Source organism: Dysidea avara, chromosome 4, assembly GCF_963678975.1.
Source record: "Dysidea avara chromosome 4, odDysAvar1.4, whole genome shotgun sequence".
NCBI classification, from domain to species: Eukaryota; Metazoa; Porifera; class Demospongiae; order Dictyoceratida; family Dysideidae; genus Dysidea; species Dysidea avara.
In genome coordinates, this window is record NC_089275.1 from 1,582,253 (window position 1) to 1,596,096 (window position 13,844).

Consider the following 13,844-nt stretch of genomic DNA (forward strand, 5'->3'; position numbering starts at 1 on the left):
AACTAGACACAATGTAAGGAGTTCAGCTACAGCAAATCACCCTGTAGAGAGTTCAACTACAAACAAACCAACCTGTAGAGCGATCAGCTAGAAACAAATTACCCTGAAGAGAGGTCAGCTACAAAAAATCACCTTGTAGAGAAATCAACTACAAACAAAACACTTTGCAGAGAGTTCAGCTACAAACAAATCAACCTTTAGAGATATCAGCTAGAAACAAATCACCCTGAAGAGAGGTCAGCTACAAAAAATCACCTTGTAGAGAAATCAACTACAAACAAAACACTATGCAGAGAGTTCAGCTACAAACAAATCAACCTTTAGAGCGATCAGCAACAAACTAGACACAAAGTAAGGAGTTCAGTTACAAGCAAATTACAATGTAGAGAGTTCATCTACAAACAAATCAACCTGTAGAACAATCAGCTAGAAACAAATCACCCTGAAGAGAGGTCAGCTACAAAAAATCACCCTGTAGAGAGATCAGCTAGAAACAAATCATCCTGAAGAGAGGTCAGCTACAAAAAAATCACCCTGTAGAGAGATCAGCTACAAACAAATTGCCCTGTAGAGAGATCGGCTATAAACAAATCAACCTGCAGAGAGATCAGGTACACACAAATCAACTTGTAGAGAGTTCAGCTACAAACAAATTACCCTGTAGAGAGATCGGCTACAAACAAATCAGCCTGTAGAGAGTTCAGCTAAAACAAATCAACCTGCAGAGAGATCAACTACAAACAAATCACCTTATAGAGAGTTCAGCTACAAACAAATTACCCTATAGAGAGATCGGCTACAAACAAATCAACCTGCAGAGAGATCAGCTACACAAATCAACTTGTAGAGAGATCAGCTACAAACAAATCACCCTGTACAGAGATCAGCTAGCAACTACACACAATGTAAGGAGTTCAGCTACAAATAAATCAGCATGTAGAGAGTTCAGCTAAAACAAATCAACCTGCAGAGAGATCAAATAAAAACAAATCACCTTATAGAGAGTTCAGCTACAAACAAATTACCCTAAAGAGAGATTGGCTACAAACAAATCAACCTGCAGAGAGATTAGCTACACACAAATCAACTTGTAGAGAGATCAGCTACAAACAAATCACCCTGTAGAGAGATCAGCTAGAAACTACACACAATATAAGGAGTTCAGCTACAAATAAATCACCCTGTAGAGAGTTCAGCTAAAACAAATCAACCTGCAGAGAGATCAGCTACAAACAAATCAACTTTTAGACAGTTCAGCTACAAACAAATTACCTTGTAGAGAGATCGGCTACAAACAAATCAACCTGCAGAGAGATCAGCTACACACAATTCAACTTGTAGAGAGATCAGCTACAAACAAATCACCCTGTAGAGAGATCAGCTAGAAACTAGACACAATGTAAGGAGTTCAGCTACAAGCAAATCACCGTGTAGAGAGTTCAGCTACAAACAAACCAACGTGTAGAGCGATCAGCTAGAAACAAATCACCCTGAAGAGAGGTCAGCTACAAAAAATCACCCTGTAGAGATATCAGCTAGAAACATATCACCTAGAAGAGAGGTCAGCTACAAAAAATCACCTTGTAGAGAGATCAACTACAAACAAAACATTTTGCACAGAGTTCAGCTACAAACAAATCAACCTTTAGAGTGATCAGCAACAAACAAATCGACCTGTAGAGAGATCATCTAGAAACAAATCAACCTGCAGAGTGATCAGCTACAAGCAAATCAGCTTGTAGAGAGATCAGTTACACACAAATCAACCTTTACAGAGATAAGCTAAAAACAAATCAGAGTTCAGCTAAAACAAATCAATCTGCAGAGAGATTAGCTACATACAAATCACCTTATAGATAGTTCAGCTACAATCAAATTACCTTATAGAGAGATCGGCTACAAACAAATCACCCTGCAGAGAGATCAGCTACACACAAATCAACTTGTATAGAGATCAGCTACAAACAAATCACCCTGTAGAAAGATCAGCTAGAAACTACACACAATGTAAGGAGTTCAGCTACAAACAAATCACCCTGTAGAGAGATCAGCTACAAACTAGACACAAAGTAAGGAGTTCAGCTACAAGCAAGTTACCCTGTAGAGAGTTCATCTACAAGCAAATCAACCTGCAGAGCATTCAGCTAGAAACAAATCACCCTGAAGAGAGGTCAACTACAAAAAAATCACTCTGTAGAGAGATTAGCTAGAAACAAATCACCCTGAAGAGAGGTCAGCTACAAAAAAATCACCCTGTAGAGAGATCAGCTAGAAACAAATCATCCTGAAGAGAGGTCAGCTACAAACAAAACACTTTGCAGAGAATTCAGCTACAAACAAATCAGCTTGTAGAGAGATCAGTTACACATAAATCAACCTGTAGAGAGATAAGCTAGAAACAAATCACCCTGTAGAGAGTTCAGCTACAAGCAAAACACCCTGTAGAGAGTTCAGCAACAAAGAAACCACCATGTAGAGAGTTCAGCTGCAAACAAATCACCTTATAGAGAGTTCAGCTACAAACAAATCACCCTGTAGAGAGATCAGCTAGAAACTAGACACAATGTAAGGAGTTCAGCTACAAGCAAATCACCCTTTAGTGAGTTCAGCTACAAACAAATCAACCTGCAGTGAGATCACCTACATAAAAGCACCTTGTAGAGAGTTCAGCTACAAACAAATTACCTTGTAGAGAGAGATCGGCTACAAACAAATCAACCTGTAGAAAGATCAGCTACACACAAATCAACTTGTAGAGAGATCAGCTACAAACAAATCACTCTGTAGAGAGATCAGCTAGAAACTACACACAATGTAAGGAGTTCAGCTACAAGTAAATCACCCTGTAGAGAGTTCAGCTAAAACAAATCAACCTGCAGAGAGATCAGCTACAAATAAATCACTTTATAGACAGTTCAGCTACAAAAAATTACCTTGTAGAGAGATCAGCTGCAAATTAATCAACCTGCAGAGAGATCAGCTACACACAAGTCAACTTGTAGAGAGATCAGCTACAAACAAATCACCCTGTAGAGAGATCAGCTAGAAACTAGATACAATGCAAGGAGTTCAACTACAAGCAAAATCACCCTTTAGTGAATTCAGCTACAAACAAATCAACCTGCAGTGAGATCACCCAAAAAAACGCACTTGTACAGGGTTCAGTTACAAACAAATTACCCTGTAGAGAGATCAGGTAGAAGAATTCACCTTGTAGAGAGTTCAGCAACAAAGAAACCACCATGTAGAGAGTTCAGCTGCAAACAAATCACCCAGTAGAAAGATCAGCTTGAAGAAGTTACCTTGTAGAGAGTTCAGTTACAAAGAAACCATCATATAGAGAGTTCAGCTACAAAGAAATTACCCTGTAGAGAGTTCAGCTATAAGAAGTCACCTTGTAAAGAGTTCAGCTACAAAGAAACCATCATGTACAGAGTTCAGCTACAAAGAAACCACCTGTACAGAATTCAACTACAAACAAATCACCCTGTATAGAGATCAGCTAGAAGAAGTTACCTTGTAGATAGTTCAGCTACAACAATTCACCCTGTAGAAAGATCAGCTAGAAGAAGTCACCTTGTAGAGTGTTCAGTTACAAAGAAACCATCATGTAGAGAGTTCAGCTGCAAACAAATCACTCTGTAGAGAGTTCAGCTACAAAGAAACCGCCATGTAGAAGTTATCTTGGCACAAAATTCACCTGAATTGTCGTTATTAAAATGTAACCATTAATCTACCATCACAGCCATTTCTTGGCCACCACCTTGGATTTCACATCTTTTTTCACCATGGCCTTTTTGGAGGCCGCACCTTTTTTTACAGCTTGGCTGTTTTTGATTAGATAAGATATACTTCTACAAAGTCAACTGAATAATTTCACACAAGTAACATTCAAGTTCTGTGTAATTTTAAGACACCAGCTCTGGCCCAAAATTGTCAGCAATTAGTGATAGGCGTTGTTACACTTGCTATGGCTACTGCCAACAGTAGTTGTTGTCCTTGTTAAACACTCTTACAGAACAGCAACAAGTCTGGGTGCACACTCAGTTACAGTGTATATGGTTGAGTTAACATGTTTCTGTACTAGTTCATACTTTGTACAGTGCAACAGTGAACAGTTATAATGTAGTGGTATAGTAAAATCCACTACTCAGACATATACATCTCCTCATGATCCCAGCTAAGGTATACATAGCTAAGGTATACTTCATGAGTGGTCTAGTATACTGTAGTCTCAGAAATGTTGATGGCTCACTGAAAATTGGAGCAAGTGTTCATTATCCATAACTGATGTTACTGATGTGTTCATGTACTTAATGTCAGCTCACATGATCACAGTGATGTGGTACATGTAGTACTGTGTGAGGCATTGGTACTGTCCTGTGAAGGTGTTACTATGTTGATTGCAAATTCCCCAGAGTTAATAGTGTTCCATGTGTTTACAGCGTACATCAATTGTCACTACATTTAATTTGGATTTATTTAAAGAAAAAGTTTACAGAAGACACCTCTATTGTTGATTGTGGCAGTTACAAATTGAAACCTGTGTAATAAAGTTGTAAAAGAAAGCCTAATCATTACCATCAGAGCCCTAGAAGATCTATTGCTAGTCTAAGAGCTAAACAGTTATGTGGAATTATGCAGGGAGGTCTAATTTCAGGAGTCCTTTTTAGGCCTAAATCAAATATGCTCCAAATGTAAGGATGCGGCGATTATGCCAGCATAATTTTGTGCATAATAGGTATGTGTGGGAATCAGGAATTATGCCAGCATTTTGAGGTGATTAACAGTAGGAAATACTGTTTGAAGGTTCTTAGTTTACTAATTTGTTAAGCTGCTTTACTGTAGTTGTACCCAGTTATACTGATAGTAAAATGTCAGTAACTTTAAGTATATGGAACATAATTGTTTTACTAAGTTAAAATTTTGGGAATAATATAGATATGAGTGGGAATCATGAATTATGCTAGCATTTTGAGATGATTAACAGTAGGAAAATCCCACAATTCCATTAAAAATCGAGATACTCTAATAGAGCAGTCAGAAACTATAATAGAGCAGTCACTGAATATTATTACTCTAATAAAGCAGTCACATTGAAATTAAATACTCTAATACAGCAACCAGCTAAAGCATTCAAGACTATTTGAAGCTTAAACATCAATGAAAATGGTATGGTGGAATAATTTTGGGAATAATGGGAAATTCTCAAAAGCATAATAGGTGATATTTTGAGCACTGCTCAAAAGCATATAATGCTCAATTTTTGGAGCATAATAGCCTCTTGCCTATCCAAATTTTGCCCAAAATGCTTTAAAGAATTTCCACCATTTTCACCTACAGTACAGTATGTATTTTGCTCTTCAGTGTTCCCATTATGCTTGTATTATATGCTCCTAGGTTAATAACATTACTTAATTATCTTGGAACATTTTAATCAGTGAATGCTCTATTAGAGTATTTCACTACAAAGTGACTGTCCAATTAGAGAGTATCAATCCAAGGATAGGGCTGCATCAAATATGCCAGTATAATAATAGCTATGTGCTACAATACTTGGTGGATATTTCAAACTATGGAGCATAATAAAGCAGTCAGTAGAAACTTTAAATTCTGCAATAGAGCACTCGAATGCATTGAGCGCACATAGCTCCTTAGATTGATACTCTTTAATAGAACAGTCACTTCGTAGTAATAATACTCTAATAGAGTTTTCACTGACTAAAATGTTTAAAGACAATTAAGAAATGTTGATAACTTATACAAGCATAATGGAAACACTGAAAAGGGAGATAGGTGAAAATTTTAGGAAATCTCTGATAAAAGCATTTTTTGACTCAGGCCTAAATCACACACATATGTGCAGCTATGAGTCATATGTTTACATTTGTGTACATCTAAACTAGTTACAAGAGATCATATTTTTTACATTATGAACATGCAAGAGTGATTGTACAAAGCAATATATATACACCTCAGTCTGCTCTCTGTTAAAGGTTGAGAGGTACTTATTATTACTATTTATCTAATGGACATTTAAATGCAAAATGATTAATAGGCCAAAGGACCTTGGCTATGTCCATATCCAGTTTCCCTCCAGTACTGGTCCAGTGAGTGTTTGAATGATGATGTTCCTTTTGCCAGTACTACATAATATTATTTCCTTAGGTATAAATCATTCCATTGCAGGATTATTCAGAAGTTAAAAAGCATTGACCACTGCTATTCTTGGTTTTAAAGTTTTATTTGTAGTAACACTGTATTGTGGTAGTGTAAAAATATCGTTTGGGTCAATTTGGTAGTATGAATGTAATATCTTAATAAAAACACTTCAATTGCAGTAGGTCTCCTCTTTGTCGTCTACAAAAAAAGTGAATACAAGTTGAGTTTTTGAGTCTACTTTCAAGACAGTGTAGAGATAGATGTTATTAGCCCTTCTTTTCTAATACATCAATGTCCTTTTGCTAAGTGAGCATTCCAAACTGGGGCACAGTATTCCAAATGTGGTCAAACTAAAGTTTGTATAACAATGTAAATAATTATAGTAGAGTAACTTAGCATCAAACTTTGAGGACATCGTTACAAAGCAGATAAAAGCACCATTTTTCCTGAAGGTTTGCTGAGACATTTGACCATTTTTATAAAGGATGCCACGCCCCCATTATTATTGGTCACTACTTGTAGCAAAACATCTAAATACTCTAATAGAGCAGTCAAACACTAGCAGATATATTGTAATACTTTAATAAGCTGTAGCTAATAATTTATCTGTAAAAACACAATAAGAACAGTATAAAATGTTATAACAGACCATCTATAATCCATAATATTCCTGGGGAGGATGACCCCACACCCCAGAATGGCATCCAAATCTGCTGTATTATTCAACCTTCACTGTGGAATTTCATTTCCAAAGTTACCATATCACCCCACACTACATGTTCAGAGTATAGGGGTAAGGAAAGCAACACTTTCTTTGGCTTCTCTTAAGTTGTTTATTCAGTGTACAGTAAGTCTAATTTCAACCTGTTTGCCCTCAAGCTTGCCAATCTCATTGTAGAACAGCATATCATAACAGTTTACATCTTTGGTATACTTCCAACTAACATTAATTTTATATGTGACATAATTACATTGTTGATCTAAAACCTATTATACTGGGGGAAGTTTGTAAACACTTTATGTGTTTTTAAAAGAACATCCAGCTACTGCATGTCATGGATAGTGATTACAACCTCCTGGAGTTGTTATGACTACACAGAATGCAATTTTTACCACTATGCAATTTTATTTGATACGATAGTGTCACTAGAATAGTCTACAAGGCAACCCAAGATTCAAAAGATGCATACAGAAACATACAGTGTATATCTCAGCAAACAAATCTACATACTCGTATAATGGAGGTACTTGAAATGCAAAGTGGTAAATAGACCATGTGGTTACTTCAGTGCTGATGATCCTCCAAGCAAACTAGTTTACTACTTATTAACATTGCATCAAGACAATCTATTCTAAAGTGGTGGTGGCTCTGTGTGGCACTTAATATGCCAATACAGCATGCAGACAGGAAAGGTTTGCAGACTAATGCAAAGCAAAATGCTTGAAAAGTCATAGCCATCTTATTGTAGTAGTGTTGTGCATCTAATTAGCTATGTATAGCCAATTGTGGCTCAAACTTTGATATAGAATATTAGTTTGCTTGGCGCTGGTGCTGAACACATCTCTAAAATATTCAGGCAATTTTGAAAAAAAAGCCTATAATTATTATGTTACAGACTCTTTTTGAATATTACAAGCAAATATTTTTTCAAGGAAAAGGCAAGAATGTATATTTGGTGGCAAGTGTAGTTATAGTAGCTATCCAAGAAAACATTCTAGATTCTGGACAATTTTGTGCATCTTTCCCAGCTCCTATTGAAGTTTTCAGCAAAGTGAAATATTTAGTATTGCCTTTATGATAAGCTAGTTTAAAGTAGTCTTGCCAGCCAGTCTGTATCCAAACTTTTTCCTGACCAAATAACAAAAGAAAAAATATACAGGCTCTAAGATTAAGAATGCAAGGATAGGTTGTTCAGCAAATGAATTGAGCAATCTACCCTAAACTATAGCTTATCATAAAGACAATGCTAACTATAAATCTTTTTACATTGGTTAAAACTTTTAAAGGTGCTGGGAATGATATATAAAACCTAATTATGTGTGGGTTGAAAACAAAACGGCCATCAAGTAGCCCCAGTATAGTACAATACTGGTATGACATACACTTGAATGTGGAGTTAGTTTCCTATTTTAATAGTCAATGAATTATATTTGGCATTCAATATGAACAAATTTGTCAAATAAATCAGTAAATTGTAGTGTAAGTTATCTTTTGCATGTATGCAATTTGCAATGAATAGCATTGTCTATGGGTCTAACGTTAACAGTCATTACCAAACTGCACTGTGTGTATGAGCTATACACTGTAACTTGAGACAAACTTTGTGTATTACACTGTATTAACTAGTCCAAATGCCTGTTGATGCATTGTCCACAGCGCGGTTGTGAACGTTCATCTTAAACATTGCCACTAACTGGTTTTAGAAGGCTGCTCAATAATGTACTATGTTTTGCATTAAATATAGCGATTTGTTGAGTTTTGATTCATTAAAATTTTGAAAGCCTCTCAACAGCTGAGGGATGTGCCCCCACATCTCTGCTTCTGGTTACTCAATACTGCTGTTGGAATCCCCCTCAAAAAATCCTGGCTACACCCTGATATTAATGGCAATAATTGACAGAAATAACACTTACAATATTTAACCTGTCTTTCACTCAGAGCAGTTAATTCATATCAACTTCAAATGCCTTCAAAAGTAATTACTGTTATATTTAGTTTTATTTCTTTGTGGCTACTTTCCTTACAGAGTCTCTTAAATTGTAATAAATAAGCTCAAATAGTTTTAAGACTAAAACAGTGTTATGGAGGTGGTTTTTGACAGTGTCCAGTTATATATCATTAAAATCTTGTACTAGCTGCACCTTCCACCAAGTACCAAAACCCAAAATTATTCTAAAAAAATTCCCTTGGGGCCATGCCCCCAGACCGAGCCTTACACTTTCACTTTTACTCTGATTTCCCAGTGTGTGACTAAACCAAACAACTAAAAGTTTGCAGTATTATGGCAAGCCATTTTCAAAAATAGTATGTCCTTACAACATAATAATTATACTCACTGCTTGTAAAACTCTAGGTATCATTTTGATCCTTGCTACATCACGAGTAGAATGACATAAATTGCATAACCATAGAATGGACGCTTCGAAAGTTACAGTGCTTTGTGCAAAGCATGCGTAGTTATTAAGTGTAAATCCAGTTTTCTGGATTATGAGGGTTTAAGGGTTAACTAGGTATCTAACCACTTATCTAGTATATATAAGTTATCTACACCATGCAAGATCTACAGTTCATAATAGTAATAAGCTTGCAATAATGTCTGGAAAATGCTTGCTAGATGAAATGGAAGCATTTATAAGGGAGAAAATAAAAAAGGAGAGATGGACCCACAAAAGACTTAGTTTTCACTTACAGCACAGGTTTCCTGGCAAGAGAGGACGGAGCGTTTCCTCTTTGGATCGGTTTGCAGCAGTGTTCTTTTTCATTTATTACTGCATTAGCTAGTCAATATACGGTATGGCATGACTAAATCAGTAGCCGCTGGCTAAGCATGCTAGCTACATGGTTCCACTGCCCGCTATATGGCATGCCAGCAACTAGTGCTGGTGTTCTGATCAGCTAATAAAGCTTATAGTTACAATCACAGTCGATTTGAGAGAAAACCATCATTACATGAGAAAAATAAAAAGTATGTGTGACCTCGTACTGCATGCGACCACAAAGTAGGCTGCTTTAGCTAAAGTCAGTATTCGAGTCGGGAAGCTTGCACCAACTTGCAGCAGTGCAAAGTGATAATGTAACAGCATAAAACCATTGTTTATCTCTAAGAGAGGGATCTAAAGAGTGAAAACGAGCCCCCTTCACTCCATTTTCTTTGAAGATTTAGATACTCTAATTGAACAGTCAGTTATACTCTATTTAGGGGCGGCAGATCCAAGGGGAGGGGGAGGCTAAGGGGTTATGCCCCCACCTTTGCTTTATCAACTTGTAGTTTCCCCTTATAGCCCTAGATTCTGTATATACATCGTTTTTGACACAAAGCATGTGATGCTTTTAATATTAGAGGTCATAAGTTATAGCACATATAGTTATGATATTGCTCTATTTAAAAAAATCATGCTGAAACCACTCTCAAATTCACTTTAGAGAGCCTAATTTCCAAAATTGTAATGACCATATGACTATGCATTGATGAACATGATCTCTTAATATCTGCATAATAACCATTCAGCATCACAAAAATTATTTCTCAGTCACCTATACATGTGTTGTTATGTCTGTAACCAGTCCCCCCCCCCCATTTGGAAAAATCCTATATCCGCCCCTGATATTTATTTATTATTACTGTACATGGAAGCACCCAGTGCTGGTTAGCTACAAACATTTGCATAGTTACAAAGATTATACATGTAACAAAACAGTCATGCACATCACATTATCGTTATCAACACATATGAAATGAATATTAGCTATTGAAATAAATAATACAGAATATGTAACTCAGGATGAATTTCTAGACCAGATACTGTAGGTGGTACAAAACTAGCTAAGTGTGAACTTATGCATGCTAGTCTGCAGTACATTGAGCATGGAATATAAATAAACTTATAGCTACCATGATCATGCAAATACTTGGGTGCATACATCTGGCACATACTCGATCAATTGAAGTAAGAACTCAAACTAAGTTGAGTTTTGTACAACAAGGTTTATCAGCAGCCAGCTTTTTTTTTGTTGCAGACCCTTCCTTCCCATGTGACAAAAATTCTGGAGTTACAAATCCTTCAGATGAAATAATATATTATTAACAATGAGTCAGGCATTATTTTTACATAGTTTGAATTAAATCAAGCGGTCAAAGTAAAATTACACACTCAAACTTGTTGATCCTGGTGGTGAGTGCTGTTCAATAGTGACTAGACAGGCATGATTTTTGCTGGTCACACGGAATGATCACATTTCTATCTCTGTTAGCTAAGGCTCACCGAACATTATGACCATAAAGAACATCTAGCTATGTATACAAATATACTTGTTAAATGTGGTTGCACGTATAGCTGTCATTGATATGTGTGCCACATGCCTTGTAAACCAAAGTAGGATGCATATGGCAAGGTTTGCAAGTGAGTACATGATGGCGAGAGTAATGTAGATTCTATAAAGACAATCTATTATAAGACTAAAAAAGAGTCAGATTGAAAAATGTAGGTAGCCATATTGGGACCGACAAACAGCTTTAAATTCTTCCGACCATGAATCTCATTGCCACTTCACTTAATGATTGGGTTAATGTATAGATCATAACATGACATAATCCATTAGTTTATATATACGTATACAGTCAGCTAGTTATTTCATTCTGTAGATTTTGTCGTGAAAGAGACATACACAAGACAAGCAGGCTCACAAAAGCTGAATTAGATAGGATTGTAACCGCTGCTGTCAGTGAGGTGAGTTAACTCTTTCCATTGTGTCAATTTATCTTTTGACATTCATTGACATTAATACATATAAATGTGTTATACATTTAAATATATCATAGTGTGCAAACCCAGCAATATATAGTACTGGAATTAGTTGAATTTAATTTTTAAAATATCATGAGCCTTTACACATGGCAAGGTTGCTCAACAGGTAGTTAGCTAGTATGTACAGTAATATGCAATTGGATTGGATAAGTGATAAAGTGATATTACTATCTTAACATGAAAAAAATGCAACAAAAAATATTACATTGTTTAGTTCATTTCATTGTTAGTATTATCAGATTTGTCTAACATTTGAAAACCAGGTGGGTCCAGTGTATGGACGTTGAACATTGACTAGGGTATTGGCATCCGAAGGACTCGAAGCTGGAGAGAAGAGAGTAGGGGAGTCTCTGAGGCTTGTTTCGCCTCTGTACTCTCAAGCCTGCAGACACTCTGTTGCTAGGATGACAAACCCTGGAACCTACCAGGCAGATTATTTTGGTCAGAAACTGATATGTGCAGTTGATAGATTTAGCTGTAAAGTTGTGGGGTTTACTACTATGCCAATCAAAACAACTACACTGTTTACGGGACAGTGTATATACAGGTATTATGTTATGCACTACAAGTATAATATGTGCTATATGTACTGTACATACTACCATCTCATGTATATATATGTACAAGTGTCTGTTTATTATTGTTTAGACAGATCATCTGCCACTATGGAATGTGGGATCAACTCAGGGTTGATCAGGGGAAGTAGTGGTATCTAATGCTGTACATGCAGGAACAGCTGGCAGAATATAGAAGAAACCCTTTTGCACCACCTCATTTGCAAACATCCTCAACCCAGGTGAGATTTTATGACGTGATGAAATAACCTTAACCTTCTGATAGTAAAATTAACAATGTCAGCAACTAGCTAAAGTAGACATTTCAATTGGATACACATACAGGATAAATAACTTTGATACATTTTAAAGATCGGATAAAATATTAGCATTGATGCAAAATTAAATTTCAATTAACAAGCAGTACATACACACTATTATGCTATACAGTGTACTTGTTAGCATTGGATAACGTGTTGACTTTTGTATAATAGAATCATGTGGTTGAAAGGATCCGGGTTGAAGTCAATGGAAGAGTAAGCTATCCAATTAAGGCCATCCTAATTGAATGCAAGAAAGCCACGATTTAAACTTGGAACATCATCATGACGATGTCAAATTTTGTGTCTCCTGGTATAGCATCCAAGTTAGCCAAGTAGGGATGAAAAAGTTTGTGGCTGCCTGGAATGAGCATCGGATCCGAGGTATATCAACAAAAATTAATGCACAGTGTTTATGCATAACTGTCACTAAATCTTATAAGTTATATCATCATTAATTTTCTTTTTGTACAGGCAGGGGTATTCCAAACGTGCTGATGGCTCAAAACAATCAGACAAAACTTATTGACAACTCCGTGGTCCCAGCAGCCGATGAAGCTGGCAGACAATATGAAGAGAATGGAGGTACTGTTCAGTGAGTTCGGACAAGATCCATTGGCAGAATGGGAGGATTTGGTGACTACTAGGATGGAGACATTTACTGAACAATCGCCAAGCTTTGAAAATATTTTTCACAGCTTAGTGAACAATAACAAAACAATGTTTCATGATGGGCTTTTATGTTTTATTGCTATAACCATGCAGCTTAAAGCACAACTGTAAGAATCTTGTACATGTATGTTACTTTTTTCACTGAATCTAGTTTATCTGCAGTATTATACATGCATAATTCGTGTAATCTTGTATATCTTTAAGTCATCCAGCAGTGGTATTGTGACCAATGTTTGAAATTTCTACATTTTGGTTTTAAATATTGTGATTCTCAAATGTGACATCATGATACTTTGTTAAATAAGTGATGTCAGTAATATCATACATAATATAATGGTCTAATTCAATGTCGGTCCATCAATCTGACTCATTTGATGATCCAGATTCAATGTCACCATCAAAATTGATTCAGATGCAGCTTCAGATTTTTAGACTTGAACTCTGTACTGGTCTAATAGTCATAGTGACAGTAACCCTGTTGGATTGGTGGGACTGGAAGCAAATTTGAGAGGGCACATTTTGTGTGGCTCACTGGTGTCTGACCCGTATGAGATGGGCATCTCCTTAAATCAGAATGTCACTGCATGTAGACCATACAGATGGCATGTAA

General features: G+C 36.3%; 1 long non-coding RNA gene across 1 annotated transcript; it reads left to right on the top strand.

Moving 5' to 3' along the window:
- The first annotated feature begins 12,758 nt into the window (after positions 1-12,758).
- LOC136254606 (uncharacterized) lies at positions 12,759-13,401 on the top strand. Its single transcript, XR_010700570.1, has 2 exons — positions 12,759-12,946; positions 13,037-13,401. It is a non-coding gene; the product is annotated as an uncharacterized lncRNA (long non-coding RNA).
- The last annotated feature ends 443 nt before the right edge of the window (positions 13,402-13,844 follow it).